Raw genomic sequence first — 22870 nt, 5'->3', positions numbered from 1 at the left:
AAGGCTATGGGCTTCAGATTTTGAGAGGATGTGCAGACCTGCCTGGCAGTGGTGAAAATAATTTTGAACAAAATATCAAGTAAATTGGTAGAAATCATAAAAGATCACCATTCCAGAGCTGGCTTAGTAGCACTGATACACAATGCCAGGTAAAGGACTATGGTTTTCCTGGGTTATGTCTTCCACCAGTTGATAATGATGTAGAAGTAATAGTCATAGCCCCTGGGGGGGAGGGAGGATGAGGGTCCCATCATTGTTCAATGGTGATATGATTATCCCATGACAAGCAGGATGCTAGTCCTCACATATGGGTGACATGGAGCCCTATTGCGGAAAACTTTCTGTCAAAGTTTCTAGAAACTTTTGACTGGCACTCTGAGCCCACTGAGCATGCCCAGCATGCCATGATATTCTCAGCCACAGGGGTCTCCCTTCAGTCTTCGTTTTTCCGCACTGCTGTTGGCATCGCGGAGCAGGAGCCTGTGTGACTTTTCTCACAGTTTGTCTGACTAAAAATCAGATCTAAAAAGCATTTATTCTCTCCCACATCGGGATCTCTCGTGTTACCACTGGCTGGTGAGTAAATTTAGTCTCCTTTTTACTCTTTGGAGTAAAAATAATTTTCTCTCAGTTCATCGACGGCTGTCGGCGAAAATATGGCCACAGGATTTAAAAAATGTCCCAACTGTAATTGGACAATGTCCATTACAGATCCACACCTCGAGTGTGTCTTTTGCTTAGGTCAAACACACGACGTAACAACCTGTCCCAAGTGTGCTGAAATGACTGTGAAGGGTAGAAAGGCCCGCCAAGAAAAGATGGAGCATTTATTCCATCTACAACTTTTGCCTTCCCCGTCGACGTCTACGCAATCGTCTCCAGAGTCTTGAAGCGTTTAATACTCAAAAAGCGTCGTCCGGAAGGCTCGGGGGATCGTTCATCGCCGACCCCATCCGTAGCATCGACTAGGTCAGCGGCGGAACATCGACCAAAGCATCGCCATCAGCACCAACACCCATCGATCCCGGAGGCGCTTCTCTCCCCAGAGAAATCGACCACAAAAAATCCTCGACTCCAAGAAACACCGAGGCCTTCACCGCCCATCGATGCACCAATCATCGAACCTCCACAGGGTCCCGTGGAAGGACCATCAACACCTCCACCGCTACCACGTGTAGCTGCTCTGCATGCACCAGCTATCATGGCGGAATTGATGGATTTTATCCGTCAAGCAGTGCTCCAAGCATTAAAGGACCAGCAACCGTCAATGCCTTCGCTGACATCGATCCCGGTGCCTGCACCGATGCTGGTGCAATCACCGATGCCAATGCCGGAGCCTGCACCGAGACCGGCACCAGCACCAAAGTCTGCACCGATACCGAGGCAGCCATCGATACCAATGCCTATACCATCGCCGATGCCCGGCCAATACCAGAACCAATTCCATCGATGCCGATGCCACCTGGGCTCCAGGACAGCTGGAATTAGCACTGTTCCAGCTTTTGATGAACAGATTTGACGCAATGGTCTGTTCTCTACCATCGATTCCGACCAAGCCACAAGAAGATATCCTTGGACGGATACCATTAGATGATCCACAGCCAGGTCCTTCAGGGCTTTCTCGACCGCCAAGGTCTTCTCCCATGTCAAGATGACCTGTACGATTTCTGGGAAGAAAGACATACAGATACTTCTTCTGAAGGGTTTATGTCTGATCCTTCTCCTCCAGAAGAAAGAAAGAAATCTCCACCGGGGGATTTATCCTTTACAAATTTTGTTAAGGATATGGCAGACAGCATACCATTCACTTTGGTATCAGAGGAAGACACAAGACAGCAAACACTGGAAGTCTTTCAATTCGTGGACCCTCCAAAAGAAGTCTTGGCTATACCTGTCCAAGAAGTTCTCCTAGACTTACAGCACAGACTTTGGGAGCATCCATACTCAGTGCCATCCATAAATAAGAGAGTGGACACCACTTATTTGGTACAATCTGTCTGGGGATACCAGAATTCGCAACTGCCATATCAATCAGTTGTTGTGGAGTCTGCACAAAAGTCTAAACGAATAAGACCTCATTCCTCCACTCCTCCAGGCAAAGATCACAGATTCCTGGACTCCTTGGGCAGGAAAATCTATCAAGGAGCCATGCTAAATACAAGGATTGCGCCATATCAGTTATAATTGATGCAATACCAGAGAAACCTGTGGAAACAGATGCAAGATCTCTCAAATTCATTACCACAGCAGTATCAAGAAGCAGCTCAAGCAATAATACATAAAGGACTTGAAGCTGGCAAGCACGAAGTCCGAGCCGCTTATAAAAATTTTGAAACTGCTTCCAGAGTAGCGGCCTCCAGCATAAGTGCACATGGGCATGGCTCTGGGCACTTGCACATAAGTGCACATGGGCATGGCGCTGGGCATGGCTTAAGGCCTCGGACCTCAGGCCTGAGGTCCAAGAAAAATTGATTGATTTGCCATGCATAGGGGACAACCTTTTTGGCTCTAAGGTGCAGGATGCTGTAGCCCAGTTAATGGAACATACAGAAAACCTACGTCAACTGTCGTCAGTTCCGCAGGACTCTGCTGCATCTTCATCTCGCCACCCTCCTAGGAAGGAATCTCGAAGGCCTTTCTACAGGCAAAGGCGTTACTACCCTCCAGCATCAAGGGGCAGATCTTCACGTCCGCAGCAAAGATCTCAGCCCAGGCAACCTAGAGCTGCTAGGCCTCAACCTCCACCGCAGATGGGACTGGCTGCAGGCTTTTGAGGCCATCACCAAAGACCAGTAGGAGGCCGAGTTTCGTCCTTTTACAACCATTGGATACAAATAACAACAGACCAATGGGTACTCTCCATAATATCTCGAGGTTACCAACTCAATTTTGTCCCAATTCCAAGAGATTCTCCTCCAAAACCTCTTCCATTAAGCGAAAATCACATAATTCATCTGCAAGCAGAATTATCCACCCTTCTGAGAGCCAGGGCTGTAGAACCAGTGCCCCGGACTCAGCAGGGCAGAGGATTCTACTCCCGTTATTTCTTCATTCCAAAGAAAACCGGAGGCCTACGTCCCATCCTAGACCTCAGAAATCTCAGCAAGTTTCTGAAGAAAGAAAAGTTCAGGATGGTTTCTCTAGGCACCATGCTTCCACTTCTTCAAACAGGAGATTGGCTTTGTTCTCTGGATCTACAAAACACTTACGCTCACATTCCAATATTCCCTCCTCATCACAAATATCTTCGCTTCCTGGTGGGTCATCAGCATTTCCAGTACAGAGTACTACCATTTGGACTCGCTTCAGCTCCCAGAGTTTTCACCAAATGCCTAGCAGTAATAGCAGCACACTTACACAAGGAAAGTGTCCACGTCTTCCCTTATCTGGACGACTGGCAAATCAGGAGTCAATCTCAACAAGGAGCAATAACTTCTCTCAATCGAACAATTGCTCTACTTCACTCTATGGGATTTCTCATCAATTATCAAAAATCCCATCTCATTCCGTCTCATCTGCTTCAATTCATCGGAACAGAATTCAACACCATCCTCTCAAAAGCCTTTCTAACCAATGATCGGGCAGAGACACTTTCCCTATTGGCAAACCCGCTACACTCAAAGAAATAAGCAACAGCTCATCAGTTTCTGACCTTATTAAGCCACATGGCCTCCACAGTTCACTCCTATGGCAAGACTAGCCATGAGAATAACCCAATGGACTTTAAGATCACAATGGATCCAAGCCATTCAACCACTGTCCTCTCCAATTCAAGTCCCCCACCAGCTGCGTTCATCTCTACTTTGGTGGGTGAACAAGGACAACTTGCGCAAGGGCCTGCCCTTCCAACAACCAGTCCCTCAGATAACTTTAACTACAGATGCATCCATCTTAGGTTGGGGAGCTCACATAGACAATCTCCAAACCCAAGGTTCTTGGACAAAACTCGAAGCAAAGTTTCAAATCAATTTCTTGGAACTTCGAGCTATATGTTATGCTCTGCATGCGTTCAAGGACTGCCTTTCACACAAGACTGTTCTCATTCAAACGGACAATACAGTATCCATGTGGTACCTGAACAAACAAGGAGGTACAGGCTCGTATCTCCTTTGTCAAGAAGCCACACAGATTTGGGGCTGGGCCCTAACACACTCAATGTTTCTCCAGGCCACTTATCTGGCAGGCATTCACAACGTAGTGGCAGATCGACTCAGTCATCAGTTCCAACCACACGAGTAGTCCCTGGATCCCTTAGTAGCGACCAGGATATTTCAACGTTGGGGGCAACCAACAATAGACCTCTTTGCATCACACCTGAATCACAAAGTGAACAAGTTCTGCGCTCTGCACATTCAGAAAAACCAGCTAGCCAAGGAAGCCTTTGCTCGCCCTTGGAACTCAGGCCTTCTATACGCATATCCTCCAATACTGCTCATCACCAAAACTCTAGTGAAGCTACAACAGGACAAGGGGTCCATGATACTCATAGCCCAGTATTGGCCTCGACAAGTATGGTTTCCCACACTTCTAGACCTCTCGATCAGAGAACCAATTTGCCTGGGTGTAGCTCCCACTCTCATAACTCAGGATCAGGGTCGGTTGCGACATCTTAACCTTCAATCCCTATCCCTGACAGCATGGATGTTGAAAGCTTGATTTTACAACCACTCAATCTTTCAACCAATGTATCTCAAGTGATTATAGCTTCACGTAAACCTTCAACACGAAAGAATTATTCTTCGAAATGGAAAAGGTTTACTTTGTGGTGCACACAAAAGAACATTAACCCTTTCTCCTGCCCCACAACTTCTCTACTAGACTATTTATGCCATCTTTCAGACTCTGGTCTCCAGACTTCATCTGTTAGAGTACACCTAAGTGCAATCTCAGCTTACCATAACAAGATGGGAGATGCACCAATATCCATACATCCTCTTGTCAGTAGATTTATGAGAGGTTTAATTCACCTTAAACCACCAATTCGGCCACCTGTCACAGAATGGGACCTGAATCTGGTCTTAACAAGACTCATGAGTTCTCCTTTTGAACCCATGACTTCCTGTGATCTTAAATTTCTCACATGGAAGACTATCTTCCTCATAGCCATTACATCGTCTAGAAGGGTTAGAGAGTTACAAGCACTTGTCACTTACTCACCCTATACAGAATTCCTACATGACCGAGTGGTACTCCGTACACATCCGAAATTCCTTCCCAAGTAGTTACGGAATTCCACTTAAACCAATCCGTAGTTTTACCCACATTCTTTCCAAGACCTCATTCTCACCAAGGAGAACAGGACTTACATACCTTGGACTGTAAGCGTGCACTAGCATTTTACTTAGACCGCACTGCTGTCCACAGGAAATCCACTCAACTCTTTGTATCTTATGATCCAAACAAACCGGGAAAAGCAGTGGGTAAACATATTCTCTCCGATTGGCTAGCAGATTGCATACAGTTTTGCTATGAAAGAGCAGGCCTTCCTCTTCAAGGGCGAGTAAAGGCGCATTTAGTAAGAGCAATGTCAACCTCAGTAGCACACTATCGTTCAGTGCCAATTCTTGACATATGTAAAGCAGCAACATGGAGTTCTCTTCACACCTTTGCAGCTCATTGCTGTTTGGACAAAGAAGGACGACAAGTTTCAGCTTACGGACAATCTGTCTTAAAGAACTTGTTTCCAGTATAATCCCAATTCCTTCTACATCCAACCTGCTGTGATCTTTGGCTGCCTCATTTTCACCAACAATACTTCAGTGTTGCTTCACTACAAAATGACTCAGCCTCTAGCTTGCTAATCACCCATATGTGAGGACTAGCATCCTGCTTGTCCTGGGATAAAGCAAAATTGCTTACCTTGTAATAGGTGTTACCCCAGGACAGCAGGATGTAGTCCTCACGAAACCCACCCGCCACCCCGCGGAGTTGGGTCCGATACGTTTTATTAATTTATTTTTTGCTAAAGCTTATTGCTACATACGAGACTGAAGGGAGACCCCTGTGGCTGAAAATATCATGGCATGCTGGGCATGCTCAGTGGGCTCAGAGTGCCAGTCAAAAGTTTCTAGAAACTTTGGCAGAAAATTTTCCACAATAGGGCTCCATCATTGATGGTCACCTATATGTGAGGACTACATCCGACTGTCCTGGGATAACACCTATTACAAGGTAAGCAATTTTGCTTTACAAACTCTTGGAAGGAGCTCTGGTATATGGTCCTTAGCTGAGGGCTGTCATTGCTATGATTGGGCTAGGGCATTGGGAGATTTAAAATGTCACGGGGGGATGGGGGGAGAGAAACTCCTGGTAGTTGCAAATGTAGGTTGATGGCATTGGATCCCAGCTGTACTTCCAATTGAAATAGAAGCCCAAAAGAAGCAGCTGGATTTCCCATAAGAGACTACCACTCTATAATTCAAACCATATTCGCTGCCTCCTCAAAACACCCTCCACATTTGAGGTTTCAGGGGACTCCGTAGAAAGCAGTTTTTGGCTCCAATAAATGCTTCCCAGGATCTACTTGTCCCAGGCAACAGAACTCTATGCTTTACCATTGTCATCAAAGCAGCTCTAAGCCCTACATTACCACCTAGACAAATCAAGGGGTAGGTTTTTCACTGGATTCAGAGGAGATAGAATACCAGTCTCTTTTTGGTGACCTATCTATAGGGTGTAGACTTAATTTTTTGTAAACATTTGACCTATTGTAAACTCACACTGTTCTGCTCTCTTGATCACAAAGAAGGCTGTAGGTTACATCTATTAAGAATCCCTCCAACTTCCAGTTATGGCGCTGGGCTGAACGGAGGTCCAGTGTAAGAGCTCCAAGATATCCCCTCTGAAAATCTTTGATAATTAGCCTGTTTAGACCTCCAGCAATTGCCCCCCTCAGTCCATCGATGCCATCGATCCTCGCATTGATTCTGTCAGTGCCATCAATGTTTACATCCATGACACTGATCTCTTCATGAATTCCATCGATGCCCGCATCGATGCCAATGATGCCCATGTCGATTTTTATCGATGCCCATGTCGTTTCCATCAGTGCCATCGTCGATTCCACCGATGCTGTCGATGCCCTCGTTGATTTTGTCGATGCCGCCATCGATTCCGCCGATGCCATCAATTCCATCGATACCTAAGCCAATGCCATCTGTGCTTCCGTCAATGTTATCGACTCTTCCACCGAAGCTTTCGATGATACCCTTGAGGCCGCCTTCAATGCTGCCATCGATACTGTCAATACTACCGTAGCACCTAAATGCAATACCCTCGACTAAACAAAATGCTCCATGCTTCGGGTTCTTAACCAAAGCCCCGTATCATCCTAGGGCACTAGACAGTGCCAGGTGCAGTGCAGGCATGCTGAAAGTCCGTCACCACTCGCCATCCAAGACAGCGAGGGCATCCACCTCGGCACTGGGGAAAGACCGGGCCGAGCACCGTGGCAGTCGTCACTAGCGCAGTGACCGTCCGCCACCGACGCATTGGTGCTATCTTACTCGGTGCTGGAGAATGACTGGGCTGAGCGCCGAGGGAGACACTGCTACTGCCACAGCCACTGTTCCGTACATAGGTGGCAGTTTCTCGGTGCTGGAGAATGACCGAGCCGAGCTCCGAGGGATACCTATTCTGCACCGGCGTCAATGTACATTGAGCCAGTTGCGAAGCAGGCCCGGGTTCATGAGTCCTGTGCTCCTCTGCACCCGAGGCGCGGAGACGTTCCTCACTGACACCGGTGTGGGGTTCTGAGCCACCACAAAATAATGTGGAAGCGCCAGACACGCCTAACCTGTCTCCTCTGTAGCTGCGCTACCATACCAACTTACAGAGTTGAGCCGGAAGTTTACGTCCCTCAGGCTGTCCTAGATGCCTTCCAAAATCCACGGAGCCATTGATATTCACCGACTTGTCCTTCTGCGATCCACCACGAAGGACAATAAGTACTCTAATCCCGCTTCAGCAACAATCCCATTGAGACCTGGTCGCTAAATTGAGCCACATGGTTTCGGAAGTTTCTAGGTCGTATTATCTTCCAAGAACCGTATTACTGTCAAGTATCACTATTACCAGCTATGTTTGACACAACACCAAGAGAACCTCTCTACCAATAATTTGGAATTGCATCAAGACATCCTCCCGTTGTCAGCAACTGGACTCCATCCTTGATATTTCTCTGGCTTCTGATTCCTAATTAAGGCCCAAAGTCCCAGATACATTAGCTGATCTGCTAGACATAAGATCCAGCAGACACTGCCTCAATTGCAAGCCTACCTCGAGACCTGGCGACAGCTTTCGACGTTTTCTTGCACAGCAGACAAAGATGCAGGTGATACTTCTACCTCTCATGCTCCCACAGGAGACTAGCTGATATCCAGATTACATCAGCTCCGCTGTTGGACACCTCCTGGTCTCTCAACTTTGCCGTGGCTCAGGGTACAGTCCTGGTCTCTCAACTTTACCATGGCTCAGGGTAAGTCCCCCAGACGCTACAAGGCGTGGGGGCTGGGGGGAGTTTTTAATCCCACTATTCTTTCTTTCAACAGAAAGCAGATGCTCTCCGCCCATCCTGGACCTCAGAAATGTTAACTTTCTTCAGATGGGACAGCTAAAATGGTGTCTCTTGTCACCATGCTTCCCTTACCCCACAGTATGTGGGTTACCTCTCTCCTCTAGTCTTTCTATGTGCTTCGTAGTGAGTCAACAATATTCCAATGCCAAGTTCTGCCGGTTGCACTAGCTTCAACAACTTGTGTATTTCACCAAATCCCTAGCAGTGACTGCTGTTTCTCTACGGAGTAAAACATCATTCACGCTTTTCCTTGCATGGACAACTGCTTAACAGTAGTCAATCCAAGCAAGGAGCTCTAAATTCTCCACGACTCACTATAAATCTACTACCTGGTATTCGGTAGGCCGGCGGAGCGCACTGTTACCCCGCGTTTGGACACCTGTTTGACGCGCTAGCTCTAGCCTTTATTCAGTAAGGAGTAATAGCATGTCGAAAACGCATGTTGATGGCCCTATTAGTTATTCCCGCATGATTCAGTAAGTAAAATGTGCAGCCAAGCCGCACATTTTACTTTCAGAAATTAGCGCCTACCCAAAGGTAGGCATTAATTTCTGCCGGCGCCGGGGAAGTGTACAGAAAAGCAGTAAAAACTGGTGATATTAAGTCGGAGGTCCTAAAAGTTTAAAATAATTAAAAAAAAAAATTTTAAATGGGCTCGCAGGTTGAAAAACGGACGCTCAATTTTGCCGGCGTCCGGTTTCTGAACCCGTGGCTGTCAGTGGGTTTGAGAACCGCCGCTGGCAAAATTGAGCATCGGCTGTCAAACTCGCTGACAGCCGCCGCTTCCGTCAAAAAAGAGGCGCTAGGGACTCGCCCGCTCTCCCGCGACCTTTACTGTATTGGCCTGATTGCTGTTTAACTACCATAAATCCCATATGGAGCAGTTCTGGACACTACTGTCGCAACCAACTTCCTGTCCAACAACCGAGCAGACATACTGACAAATTCCTACACATCTCTGTGCGCATGCAACATAACCTCAGCCCCTCAAATCTTTCATTGATGGGCCACGGGGTTTTTTCACTATCCACTTTACTCATACGCCCAGATTGGCTATGAGTAAGATTCAGTGGAATTTCAATTATCAGTGGCTCTAAGCTGTTCAACCGCTTTCGTCCCTGATCCATATTACCGATCTAGAACCAAATCCTCAGATGGTCCTGGTCACGGTCACATTTACTTAGGGTTGAAGAGTTCGAATCCACATCTTCCCAACCCAATATGAGTCTATTCCGCTCCATACAGAGTTTCACATCAACTTCCTGGAGCTTCGAGCCATGAGTTATGCCTTTTATGCCCTAAAATACTGCCTCTGCAACAATCCTTTGTGCATACAGACAAACAGCATAGTGGCAATGTGGTATTCCAACCACAAGCACGCACAACCTCTTAACTGATCTGCCAGGAAGCTGCGCAGCTCTAGCCTTTGGCCCTTGCACACTCCATGCATTCCCAGGCCACTTATCTAACAGACTTACTGAACGCACTAGCAGACCTTCTCCATAGATGTTTCCATCCTCTTGAATGGTCTCTGACTACATGTGTAGCGAGCAAAATCTTCTAGCGCTGAGGTCAACCGACCTTGCCCTCTGCGTCCGAATCGAACCATACAGAGGACAGATTCTACTCCCTACACATGTCTCGGAATGCGTTCCCATGGATGCGTTTGCTCGTTCTGCAACAAAGGCCTCTTATATGTGTCTCTTTCAATGCCTCTCATAGCCAAAACTCTAATTATGCTACAACAGGATGGGGTTCACTTTTTCTCAGACCTATGTCCTGACCGCGACAAGTATGCTTTCCCATACTTCTCAACCTATCACGCCAGTAACCAATTCGCCTGCTCACAGGTCAGTCTCATATCACGGGCTCACTGATGTTCTCAGGTACTGGTAGCGTCACAACAGCCTTCCACACATAAATCTTACCATTCGAAATGGCATGATTTACCACATGGCGCATACAAAAGGGTATTGCCCCCTTTTTTTCTACACCACTCTTTTTCTCTTACTCCCTCAGATTCTGCTCCCCAGACATCCTCCGCATGGGTATACCTCTATTCCAATTCAGCGTACCACTTGGCAGTGGGGATGACCGATTAACTGTTCAACCCCCACTGATTAAGCCGCCTCTATGTTCACTGGTTACAGAATAGGGCCTACATTTAGGCATGGGAATTTCTTTCACTCATAATCATCACTTCTGCCAACAGGGTCAGTGAGTTACACACCTTGCTGCATACTCACCCGACCCTACGTTCCTCCATGACCGAGTGGTCCTACGAACTCACTCTCATATTCTTCTTAAGGTAGACGCAGCCTCTCACCTTACTCAGAATATACTCTGCCCACTTTTTCCCCAACACGTCTCTCTTACCAGGGCGAGCGGGTTTCCACTCCTTAGACTGTAAGAGTGCACTTGCATTCTATCTAGACCGCACTACGCTCCACGGGAATTACATCTAACTCTTTCCTTCTTTGACAAAAGATAAGCTGCGAGTTCCAGTGGGCAAACAGACTCTCCAACTGACTAGCAGACTGTCTCGAATTCTACTATGATACACCAGGCCTTCCTCTCTAAGTCTGAGTACAGGCACATTCTATAATGGCCATGACAACATTGTTACCACACTATCTTTCAGTACCAATGGCCGCTCTTTCCTGAGCTGTGTCTTGTAACTATCTTTACAAATTCACAGCCCCCTTCTACTTATCAATGAAAGTTTGTCAAGACTCTGCCTTTGGCCAACCTGTCTTGTAAGCTTTCTTCCACGATAATCCCCAACTCCTTCCACAACCACCTGCTGTGATGTCAGGCTGCCTCATTCTTACCAATAGCACCCAATTATTGTGCCTCCGCACGAGTTGTCTGCTATTGGCCTGTTATGATACGAGTCAGCCTGTAGCTCGCTAATCAGCCATATGTGAGGACTACCATCCTGCTTGTCCTGGGAGAAAGCAGAGTTGCTTACCTGTAACATGTGTTCTCCCAGGACAGCAGGATGGTAGTCCTCACGGAATCCACCCGCCACCCCGTGGAGTTGGGTCCACTAACTTTAGTTATTTTATTTTTCGCGCTCGCTTTTTGATACAAACGAGACTCAAGGGAGACCCCTGTGGTCTCAGGGATAATGGCATGCTGGGCATGCTCAGTGCACTCAGTGTGCCAGTGTCAGTCAAAGCTTTCTAGAAACTTTTTCAGAAAGTTTTCCATGATAGGGCTCCGTCCGCTGACATCACCCATATGTGAGGACTAATATCCTGATGTCCTGGGAGAACACCTGTAACAGGTAAGCAACTCTGCTTTATTTCTACTTCATTTTCTAAGAAATTCTGAAATGTGTTTTTCATTTGTCAGTTTGGGGATAAGATGTGTGGATAGATGGAACAAACACTATTTCATTGCTATAAGGCAATAAAAGATGAACATTATGGAAAGGGGTGTAGACTTTCTATAGCCTTTGTAGGTAATAAAGGGCTTTTTCCCTTTCCAGAAAGCTCTGGACGAATCTGTCCATTTGGTGCCGAGTCATGTGACTTAAGTAATTGACTGATGAACAGCTGTCTTAAGAAAACACTTGTTACAGGTAAGCAACTTCACTTTTTAGGAAATTATGCCATCTTTCCCTCCATGTACCATTTAACTTTAAAAATGGATCATATCAAGCTCATTTTTACATTCAGTTAAGATCTAGAGATGATTGGCTAAACAGCTTTCAAATAAAAATAAGTCGTTATTAGTAAGATTTGTAGTGCGTTATGCTTTCAAAACAGTGTATTGAATGTAAAATATATTTTCTTTTTCAGAAACCACTGGAGCCCAAAGTGCATGAAAATCAGAGATGTGGTTTTCTTTCGGACATATATGAAATGGGCACATCTCTTGAATTTTAAAACTGTATAAAAATGTAAATTAGTTTTTGACACTGCCTTTTAGAATAGGTATGCTAATTTCTGCCTATGGCAGTTCAGTTAAAGCAGAATCCTTTGATTCAGTCTTTATGCACAGTTGCTTTTTTCTGTCTTAAATCTTTTTCTTTTTTCTTTTATTTTTTTGTAATTTTAGAATTGTTTAAAATGAAGATCTAATCAATAAAGTTTGAATTTGTCTACAATTTATTTTTTTGAAGGTGAAATTGCAGGTTTGTATAATACACTACCATTGTATTTTACAGCCTGATCAAGTATAATTCAAATTTATCAAACTGTGTATTTCAAAATTAATCTTGTTTTAATTATAAAACAACTTTAAGTGAAATAATATCAAAACAGATTTGAAGCAGCAAATCAAACAAATTTCTAAATGATCATTTTCCCACTGGTGTGTAGCACTAACTTATAATAAAGTATATTATACCCTTCAGAAGTACAACTTTATTTTAAATAGATTGCTTCCTTTTTTGGAGGTGGGGCATGGGAAGGGAGAATAACAAAACTTGTGTACAGCAAAAGTCTAACATCTTGGCTGGCTGGACTGATTAGCTCTCTAAGAAGGACACATTTGTGTTCAATAAGCAACATCCAGAACAAGTTTAAGAAAATAAGTAATATATAGATTTAATGGAAGTTGTATGGATGGAGCAAATGACAGTGTTGGATGAATGTCTATAAGAAACTTTTATGCATGCTTGGTATGAGTATCATTAACTACAGAACCAACTGCCACTCAATTTCAGCTTTACCACAGCAATATCTAGGGTTCCTAATGTCTTCAAATGTACTTTAAATTTGAAATTAGGACCAAATTTGGGAAAAGGCAGAATGTCAAATATTTATAAATAAAATAAATCCCAAGATTTCTTTTGTGTGCACATTCAAGGAAAGTGAAATAGTACCTTAATTATCCATTGCAAGCCTGTTGGTTGAGATGTGTATATATTGGGGTGGCCAGCCAGCATCTCGCAAACTGCATGTGACGTTTGGAAGTACAAATTGCTCTTTCCAACTGGCCCTGGAACTGCTTACCTACTGGAGGCTCAGAACATGCAAATACTTTCCCCCTACTTCTGACCTGTGCTGATGCTCTATGGGTAGCAGGCCCACTAACTGCCTCCTGAACTATGACTTTTTCTGTCATTTTTTTTCGAAATGGCATGAAAAGAAAACTGTCATTGAGGTTTTCATTTCTTTTCAAAATGAAAGCACATCACTATGGGTTTATAAGTGCCTGCATGCAAGAGGCTTAAAATAGTGCTGCCATGTGAAGACTTGAATTTGATTCTGGAGCCTGCTGCTGCATCTTGGGCTTCAAAATAGCTGCAGAGATAATGTTCACTATCTCTAATGGGAAAAGAGAGAGCTTACTCACTGAACAAAGTGAAGGACTGTTATGATTGCTATTGCTAGGGGAGAAATTCCATTTCGTTGTCCAGGTTTGTTCCTGAAAGCACGGGTTTGTTCCTGTTCCAGTTAATAGATGCAAAGATGTATTTATTTATTTTCTAATGACATCGCTACTATTGCTTAAACTAGATGCAGAACCAGTTAAGCCAGTATTCTCTGCCTCCATCTGTTGGAACAACTTCTGTTGGTATAGCAGTGTTCTCACAGGACAAGAAGGATGGTAGTCCTCACATATGGGTGACATCACAGGATCGAGCCCAATCATGGAACACTTTTGTCAAAGTTTTCAGAACTTTGACTGGCCCCTACTGGGCATGCCCAACATGGCACTAACCCTGCAGCCAGCAGGGTTCCCCCTTTAGTCTTTTTTTTTCCGCGCAGCAGTAGCCTCGCGGTTAAGGAGCTCTGCAGAGATTCCTGACAGGAATTTTCCTCACGGAATTACTAAAAGTTAATTTGCCCCACAGGGGTCCCTCCTTTAACTTTTCCAAGCCGCGGTACTCCGGTAAATTTTTACCCGTTCTTCGATTACCGTCGAGTTTGGCCCTTGCGGCCTACTGGCCGTCGACTGTACAGCGGCTCAATTTTTTTGCCATGGCATCGGGGTTCCGTCTGTGCCCGGACTGTAATCGCACCATGTCCATCACAGACCCCCATAAAGTCTGTGTAATGTGTCTTGGATGAGAGCACGATGTCTTGACCTGCACCAAATGTGCCCTAATGACACCAAAAGGTCACAAGGCCAGATTGGAGAAGATGGAACTTCTCTTCCGTGCTCAAACCCCGATTCCGTCCATTGCATCGATGTCGTCTGAACCGGCTCAGTCAACTTCGCGCCAGCATCGACCACCGGCCAGTGACCGTCCGGCATCGATGACATCTCAGCCTTCGACACCCTCTACTCCCCCTCAGGACAGAGGGGATCGTAGAGACAAATATCGACATCGAAAGTCTCAGACCATCGAGGGAGCGAAAACATCGACCTCGCCATCATCTAAGCTGTCGTCGAAGAAACCCTGTCCAAAAAAGGCACAGACCTTTTCGGCGACCAGGTCACCGAGGCAACCCTCACCCGACAGGGTATCGGGAGCCACGACTCCGCCTTTAACGGTGGTCCCTCCGGCTATGCCTCTGCCTCCTTCTTCTGTTCCAGAGCCGGGGCTGCTTGCTCCAGTTCTCCGAGAAGAACTGGACTGGATGGTTCAGGAGGCCATTGACAAGGCGATGCAACGACTCCAGGTTCGTCCGGCACCGGTACCGATTGTGGAACCGAACACCAACCTGATTCCGGCAGCGTTGGCACCACTGCTCTCCAGGATGGAAGCGCTATTTGCCGTTTTTCCACCGATGGACCCCGGGTCACCGATGGCTCCGGTGCCCTCTCCGCTTACTCTGTCATCGGGAGGAGAAACACCGTTCCGCATCCCTCCATCGGGAGTTCTGCCTCAGCCATCGATGCAGATACGTCCATCGCCACCGGTCCAGCCATCGGTGCCAATACGCCCGTTGGCGCCACCGAGCCATCCATCGATGCCCTCGGTGCCTGCGCCGGTGCCTTTGATGCCTTCATCGGTGCCTCCAATTATTCCTTTGGAGCCTAGACCAGGACCCTCAGGTATCCCACCACCCTGTCCCCCCTCTAGTTCCTAGAGGGGCAGGTGCTGATCCCTATGATACCTGGACTGATGATTCCTCCCCAGACACTGATGATTTGCCATGACCACCTTCACCTACTGAAAGTAGAAAGCGTTCTCCTCCAGAGGACCTTTCCTTTATAAATTTTGTGAAGGAAATGTCTGAATTGGTTCCCTTCCAATTACAGACTGAACAGGATGATAGACAGATGATGGAGTTGCTCCAATTCCTGGATGATCCCAAGGAAATAACCTCCATCCCTATCTACCAGGTTCTTCTGGATCTCCTCAAGAAGAACTGGGAACATCCTGGCTCTATTGCTCCAGTCCACAGAAAAGCTGACACTACCTATTTGGTGCAGTCAGCTCCGGGTTTTCAGAAACCTCAATTAGATCACCAATCTGTAGTGGTAGAATCTGCACAAAAAAGAGCAAAGAGATCAAAGCCTCACACTTCTTTTCACCCTGGCAAGGAACAGAAGTCTCTAGATGCCATTGGTCGCCATGTCTTCCAAGGATCAATGCTCATCTCCTGAATTGCCGCTTATCAGCTCTATATGACCCAATATAATAGGGTCATTTCCTGGCGTGTAGCCAGATGGACTCAGAACGAATGGGTATAGTATGCTCGTGCTAGCAGTTGGAGACGGATCTGACGTCAGCACAGGTATATATACCTCCACAGGAAGCGTAGCAACTCAGTAATTTCCGTCTCCAAAGCAGTTTGGAGAGCCTGCACGCTCGCTGAGCGTGTTTCCAATCTACTTTCTACTTTCTTCTTACTAAATTTCTACTGCAACATCAAGCCCCGCACTCCTGCGGTGATACCCTTGGGGTCGCTCCCCCAGTAGAGTTTCCGGGGTGATTTCCGCGATCCCCCGGAGGTTTAAGACCTCGGTCCGGTGGCCGAATCGCGGCAGGGACGTAGCTCCCGGGCGAGGCTCGGGCGTGGCAAGCGAGGCGCCTCGGTCCCGGCGTGGATGAGGCAGCGGGTGCATATCCTCAAACGCGGCGGTGAAGGTACTTGCCCTCTCCCCCCCGCAGCCAGAGACCGCCCGGGTTCCAGCCGGGAAGCACCGAGGATCAGGTAAGGCGTACATCTCTTACTTTTGGTCTCCGAGGATCGAGGATCGGTGGCATGGCCTGTAGGCGGCACGCCGTGGAGGGCGCCATTTTGTTGGCCTTGTTCAGGTATTGAGTGCCCATGATAGGCGCCTGTCTATGACTAAGCGTATATTGCTGACCGCTTATTGCTGAGAGCATATTGCATACCATTGTGCGTATATGGCTGCCGCTTATTGCTGAGAGCATATTGAATAACATTGAGCGGGTATTGCTAACCACATATTGCTGAGAGCATATTGGATATCATTGAGCGTATATTACTGCCGCATATTATTGAGCGCCTGGTGTATTAAGTGCCTGTTCTGTTCAGCGTATATTGCTGTCGCATAGTATTAAGCGCCTGTTCTATTGAGCGCCTGTTATATTAAGCATATATTGCTGCCACATATTAGTGTGCGCCTGTTATAAGCGTATATTGCTGCCGCATATTATTGTGTGCCTGTTATATTAAGCGTATATTGCTGCCGCATATCATTAAACGCATACTTTTCAATGGAACAGAACGCCTCAGCGCCTTCAGCGGAGGCGCCTCCTGCCTCCGGCATTAAAGCCCTCGGCCTCTGCTCCGCATGCCAGCTTAGAACCACGCACAGTGAAGAGCCAGACTCCCTTTGTGCCCAATGTGAGGAGGCCGTGGGACCCTCGGGCCAGGACCAGTCTCAGCCACGGTTTGCTGACAGTTCCCCAGGGGCTACCCCGGATTTAGCGGGCAGTCTCGACCAACCTGGAATCCCGGGGGACCTCTATCTTTGCAGATCGCAACCTGCTGCACAGTGGTGACACGTTCCTGTTTGTCACAGGTCAGGAACAATGCTCCGGCAGCAGACATGGAGTCTGCTCTCTCGTTCCTCATGGATGCTGCATCAGACCTAGTCCGGACCACAGCCAAGGGGATTTCATCCTCCGTAGCCGCCAGGCGGCACCTCTGGATCCGGAATTGGTCAGCCGATGCTCCTTCGAAGACACGCCTCACCAGAATGCCCTTTAGGGGCTCTTTCCTGTTTGGCAGCGACCTTGATAGACTGGCCAGCACATGAGGCGCCTCCCCAGTTCCTCAACTGCCAGAAGATCGGTTCAGGAGGAACCAGCACGCCTTTCCAAGGCCCTCCAGGGGTAGAAGCTCCCAGCGCTTCATTCCCTATAGGAGTCGCTACCAGGCACCTCGTCCGCAGGCCAGGAATCAGTCCTTTCGGACCAAGGAGCGCAAGAGGGGAGCCAGTCCGGGTTCAGGGCCCGGCCGTGCCTCACAATGAGAATCAGCCAATCCATCCGGGGGACGGAGCCATAGGGGGCAGGTTAACCCTCTTCTACTCCAGATGGGTCGAGATTACGTCGGACCAGTGGGTCCTCACCATCATCCGAGAGGGGTATTATCTGGACTTCCATCACACCCCTCCGGACAGGTTTGTGGAGTCTCCGTGTCCCATACACAAGAGGGCAGCATTGGAAGCTACCCTGGCGAGGCTCCTGTCCTTGAAGGCCATAATCCCAGTACCTGCATGGGAAGTGAATTCTGGACACTATTCCATTTATTTCATGGTACCCAAGAAAGGGGGCACCTTTCGGCCCGTACTGGACCTCAAGTCAGTCAATCGATACTTAAGGGTCCCGAGGTTTCGCATGGGAACTCTGCGCTCTGTCAAGACCGCAGTACAGCCAGGAGAATTCCTCACGGCCTTGGACTTGTCGGAAGCCTACCTGCATATCCCGATCCATCCGGATCATCAGCGCTACCTACGCTTCAAGGTTCTAGGACGCCACTTCCAATTCCGGGCTCTGCCCTTCGGGTTGGCCACGTCACCGCGGACCTTCACCAAGGTGGTCGTAGTGGTAGCAGCGGCACTCAGACGGGAAGGAATTCTGGTCCATCCCTACCTAGACGATTGGCTGATCAGGGCGAAATCACGAGAGGAGAGCCATCGGACAACCAACAGTGATCGCCCTTCTGGAAAACTTGGGCTGGGTAATCAACCTCAGCAAGAGTTGCCTACAGCCTTCCCAGTCGTTGGAATACCTGGGAGTACAATTCGACACCCAGGCAGACACAGTCAGTCTCACTACCAAGAGAAGGTTAAAACTTCAGACGCGTATCCGGTACTTGATGGGAGCCAGTCGGCCCATAGCTTGGGATTATCTGCAGGTTCTTGGTCTCATGACATCCACCCTGGAAGTGGTACCTTGGGCAAGGGCCCATATGAGACCTCTGCAACGCTCCCTACTCTCTCGATGGAGCCCCCATTTCCGGAATTATTCCACGCACCTACCTCTGCCTACCAGAGTACGGACCCAGTTACGGTGGTGGTTGCAGTCCGACCACACGAGCAGGGGGTCGAAGATGTCCTCCCCCACGTGGACTCTGCTCACCACAGATGCCAGCCTGAGCGGCTGGGGAGCACACTGCGAAGGACTCACCGCACAAGGGCGGTGGAACAGAGAAGAGTCAGCGTGGAACATCAACCATCTAGAGGCTCGGGCAGTCCGATTGGCATGCCTTCGATTTGCTCACAGACTGAAGAACAGAGCAGTCAGAGTGATGTCCGACAACATCACCACGGTGGCATACATCAACAGTCAGGGCAGAACCAGAAGCCGACAAGTATCGCTGGAGATCGCCCCACTGATGGCTTGGGCAGAGGCGAATCTTCAGGACATCTCCGCCGTCCACATTGCCAGGAAGGACAACACCACGGCAGACTTCCTCAGCAGAGAAAGCCTAAATCCGGGAGAGTGGCAGCTGTCACCCACAGCCTTCCAGATGATTGTGGATCACTGGGGGATTCCGGACATGGATTTACTGGCGGACGTCCAATGCTCAAGTACCCAGATACTTCAGCCGCAAGCGCGATCCGTTCTCACACGGAATCGATGCCCTGGTTCAGCCATGGCCTCCAGGGACTCTGCTATATGCCTTTCCTCCGTGGCCTCTGCTGGGCGCCATCATCCACAAGATTCAGAAACAAGCACTGTTCTGCCGTGATCACTTCCTCAGGATCACTCCTGAGGCTATTCATCTTCGCACGGTTCCCTCCTTTCTACCTAAAGTGGTTTCACAGTTTCATCTTAACAAAACCATATCCTTGCCTACCACGGCGAGTTTGAAGAAATCTGAAGAAGGGCATTTATTACACCATCTCGACATTGGCAGATTGCTGCCCAGATATCTGGAAGTGACACAAGACATACGAAAGACGGGACCATCTGTTTGTCCTGCACAGCGGGAAGAAACAAGGTGAAGCGGCCTCTCGGCCCACCATCGCCCGCTGGATTAAAGAAGTTATTCGAGCAGCTTACGTAGAGGCCGGGAAGTCTCCGCCTCTACAGGTCAAGGCTCATTCTACCAGAGCACAAGCGGCATCCTGGGCAGAATCCAGGATGCTGTCACCGGCAGAAATATGTAAAGCGGCGACATGGTCCTCCCTCCATACCTTCTCCAGGTTCTACTGTCTGGATGTCCAGGCCAGGGAGGACACAGCATTTGCGAGGGCGGTACTACATGGTCCTCAGGCAGCCTCCCGCCCAGGCTAGGAGTAAAGCTTTTGTACATCCCATTCGTTCTGAGTCCATCTGGCTACACACCAGGAAATGTTGAGATTACTTACCTGATAATCTCCTTTTCCTTAGTGTAGACAGATGGACTCAGCATCCCGCCCAGCTGCCTGTGTACATGAGTTTCACTGATTCAAGGTAAGCCATGTCATCTGTTTCCATAAGGGCGTCCCCCTTGCCAGGTTTCGACACCTTCCGGTTGGGAATGCTGGCGGTCTCCAGCTACTATCAATCGGTCAAGGGAATCATGTTTCACTATTTCACTGAGCGTCAGTACACACATCCATAACAGCTTTTGCAAGGAAGATTACTGAGTTGCTACACTTTCTGTGGGGGTATATATACCCGTGCTGACGTCAGATCCATCTCCAACTGCTAGCACAAGCATACTATACCCATTCGTTCTGAGTCCATCTGTCTACACTAAGGAAAAGGAGATTATCAGGTAAGTAATCTCAACAGTGTTCTCTGATGGTTGATAGAAGTGACCTAGGCTGTCTTGTGGTGTGATTGGTCATGCACAGGTGTCCATCTGTTTTCTTAGACATTCTTCTTTGCATGGAAATAAAAGGCAGCCTCTCCCAGGGCCATTTTGTCAGTGCTAGGTGAGCTCTGGTCTAGGCATTGGAGGTTTTCTTGATGTAGGAGTGGTGGTGGTTCTTGTGAATTTCTGTTTCCACATCCTTTTGCTTTTGTGTTCTTAAGTGAATTTTTAGAGTGTATCTGGTTGTTGGTCTATGATTATCTGTCTTTTTATCCAATTTGCATACCATTAGTTTATGGCATTGAGAGGTACCATGGTTTTTTATAGTGCACAATATTAAAATTTGGAACTGACCATTGTATAGTTGTCACAGATTCAGGGAGGAAGATTCAGAACCAATATCAGGAAGTATTTCTTCACAGAGAGGGTGGTGAATGCCTCGAATGCCCTTCTGGAGGAAGTGGTGAAGACCAGAACTGTGAAGGACTTCAAAAGGGTGTGGGATAAACAATGTGGATCCATAAAGTCTAGAGGATGTGTATGAAGAGTGGGTGGCTCGCGGGAATGACAGCTACTACCAGAGATAATACCCTTATTCAATAAACATACACAGTTAATGCTGGGACTTCAATGTAAGATATTATTTCTGGGCATGACCACTGTAAAATAGAAGCTCTTCCACCTTGTCCTAACTATAAGATGTAAATCCTATGCCTGACTACAATATGATAAGAGTTCCTTTCACTTTGACCTCCATTAATGTTCCTCTCTCTCTTTAACCATTTCCATGTTCCATTCATATCCCTTGTTAACCACTTCCATGTTACAATTGTTCAATGTATTAGATAAATGTTCAATGTATTAGACAAAGGACACACCCGGTTTCCTGCAGTTTTTGGTTGAATGTAAACCGATGTGATATGTAAAATCAAACACCGGTATAGAAAAATAAATAAATAAATAAATAATGCAACTCCAACATTGCTCTAAGCTTCAACGGCAAGAGGTGATGTGGGGGGAAAAAAAAGGATTTCCATTCACAAAAAAGCAGGGAGTAGCTTGCTTGTTACAGCGGTTATTACTCCAAACCAAATAAGCCTGATACTTCACTTTCAATCCATATCCAGCACAGCTCTCTGCTTCAATGGCAGGGGGGAATGAAGAAAAGTGGATCTGGAGAGCGGTGACGTCACCCGCTGCGATGGACGCCTGAGATCTGTGCTCTCCCCTCCACCGACGGCAATCTCCTCCCATCGCGGCGATTACCGGCACAATCTTCACAAAAATTAGCGATTCTAGATCGCCAGAGTCAGGAGATGTCAGCCGCACGGAAAAAACCGGACCTTAATCGCTTTTCATTTGCGTCAGCATCCACAGCTGCGGCCCTCGCTTTAGCGGAAGAGGACAAAATGGCGCCGGCCCCCGAATCCACTGAAGCCCCGGAGCCACCAGGAGAGACCGGAGACCTGGAGGTTCCCACCAGGTTAGAATTTAAGACCTGGTTTCAGGAGCTTAGGGGGGACATGGCCCGCTTTCGGGAGGAACTGGGGTCCATGCTCACCGGAGTACAGAGGGACGTCCAGGAGCTGGGAAGGCGGGTGGATGAAACTGAATCGGGCCTGCAGGAAACGCAGACAGAAATGGAGCGGGTCCAGGACGAACAAGTGAAACTCAGGGAAGCGCAGGAGGAGTTGCAGAGGCATATTGAAGATTTGGAGAATAGAGCACGGAGGGTAAACCTCCGATTCCGAGGTATACCGGAGGGAGAAGAATTCAGAGACTGCACACAAGTGGTGCAAAATATTTGTTCTCAAATTCTGGACCCGGAGGGCACAGCAGAGCGGCCTAGGGAGGTGATACTCGAGCGGGCCCATAGGGCCTTTGGCAATCCACGTAATAATCTCCCAAAGGACATTGTGGTTTGTTTCCACAGTTTTTTGGTCAAGGAGCAAGTGGCCCAGGCAGCCAGAACATTGGGCACTATTATGTGGAAGGGCCACAAGATAGAGATTTTCCAGGACTTAGCTCTCTCTACAATTAAGAAGCGCAGAGCCTTCCGGGACGTTATCTCTATTCTCCGGTCTCATAATATAAAGTATCGTTGGCTGTTCCCGTTTGGATTACAATTTACCATCAGCGGGGTGGTCTCCAGAGTACATCAGGT

The 22870-nt window shown here is 47.6% G+C and overlaps 1 protein-coding gene across 1 annotated transcript in view; it reads left to right on the top strand.

Annotated features, from left to right (window-relative positions):
* Nucleotides 1-12935, top strand: part of PCM1 (pericentriolar material 1) — a 1078029-nt gene extending 1065094 nt beyond the window's left edge. The window contains 2 exon segments of the mRNA XM_029604912.1: nt 12069-12161; nt 12382-12935. The gene's annotated coding sequence lies outside the window, so the exon portion shown is untranslated.
* Nucleotides 12936-22870: the final 9935 nt, after the last annotated feature.

This window comes from Rhinatrema bivittatum, chromosome 1 (genome assembly GCF_901001135.1).
Source record: "Rhinatrema bivittatum chromosome 1, aRhiBiv1.1, whole genome shotgun sequence".
NCBI lineage: Eukaryota > Metazoa > Chordata > Amphibia > Gymnophiona > Rhinatrematidae > Rhinatrema > Rhinatrema bivittatum.
The sequence above is the reverse complement of the archived record's forward strand: the minus strand, read 5'-3'. Positions and strand labels throughout refer to the sequence as shown.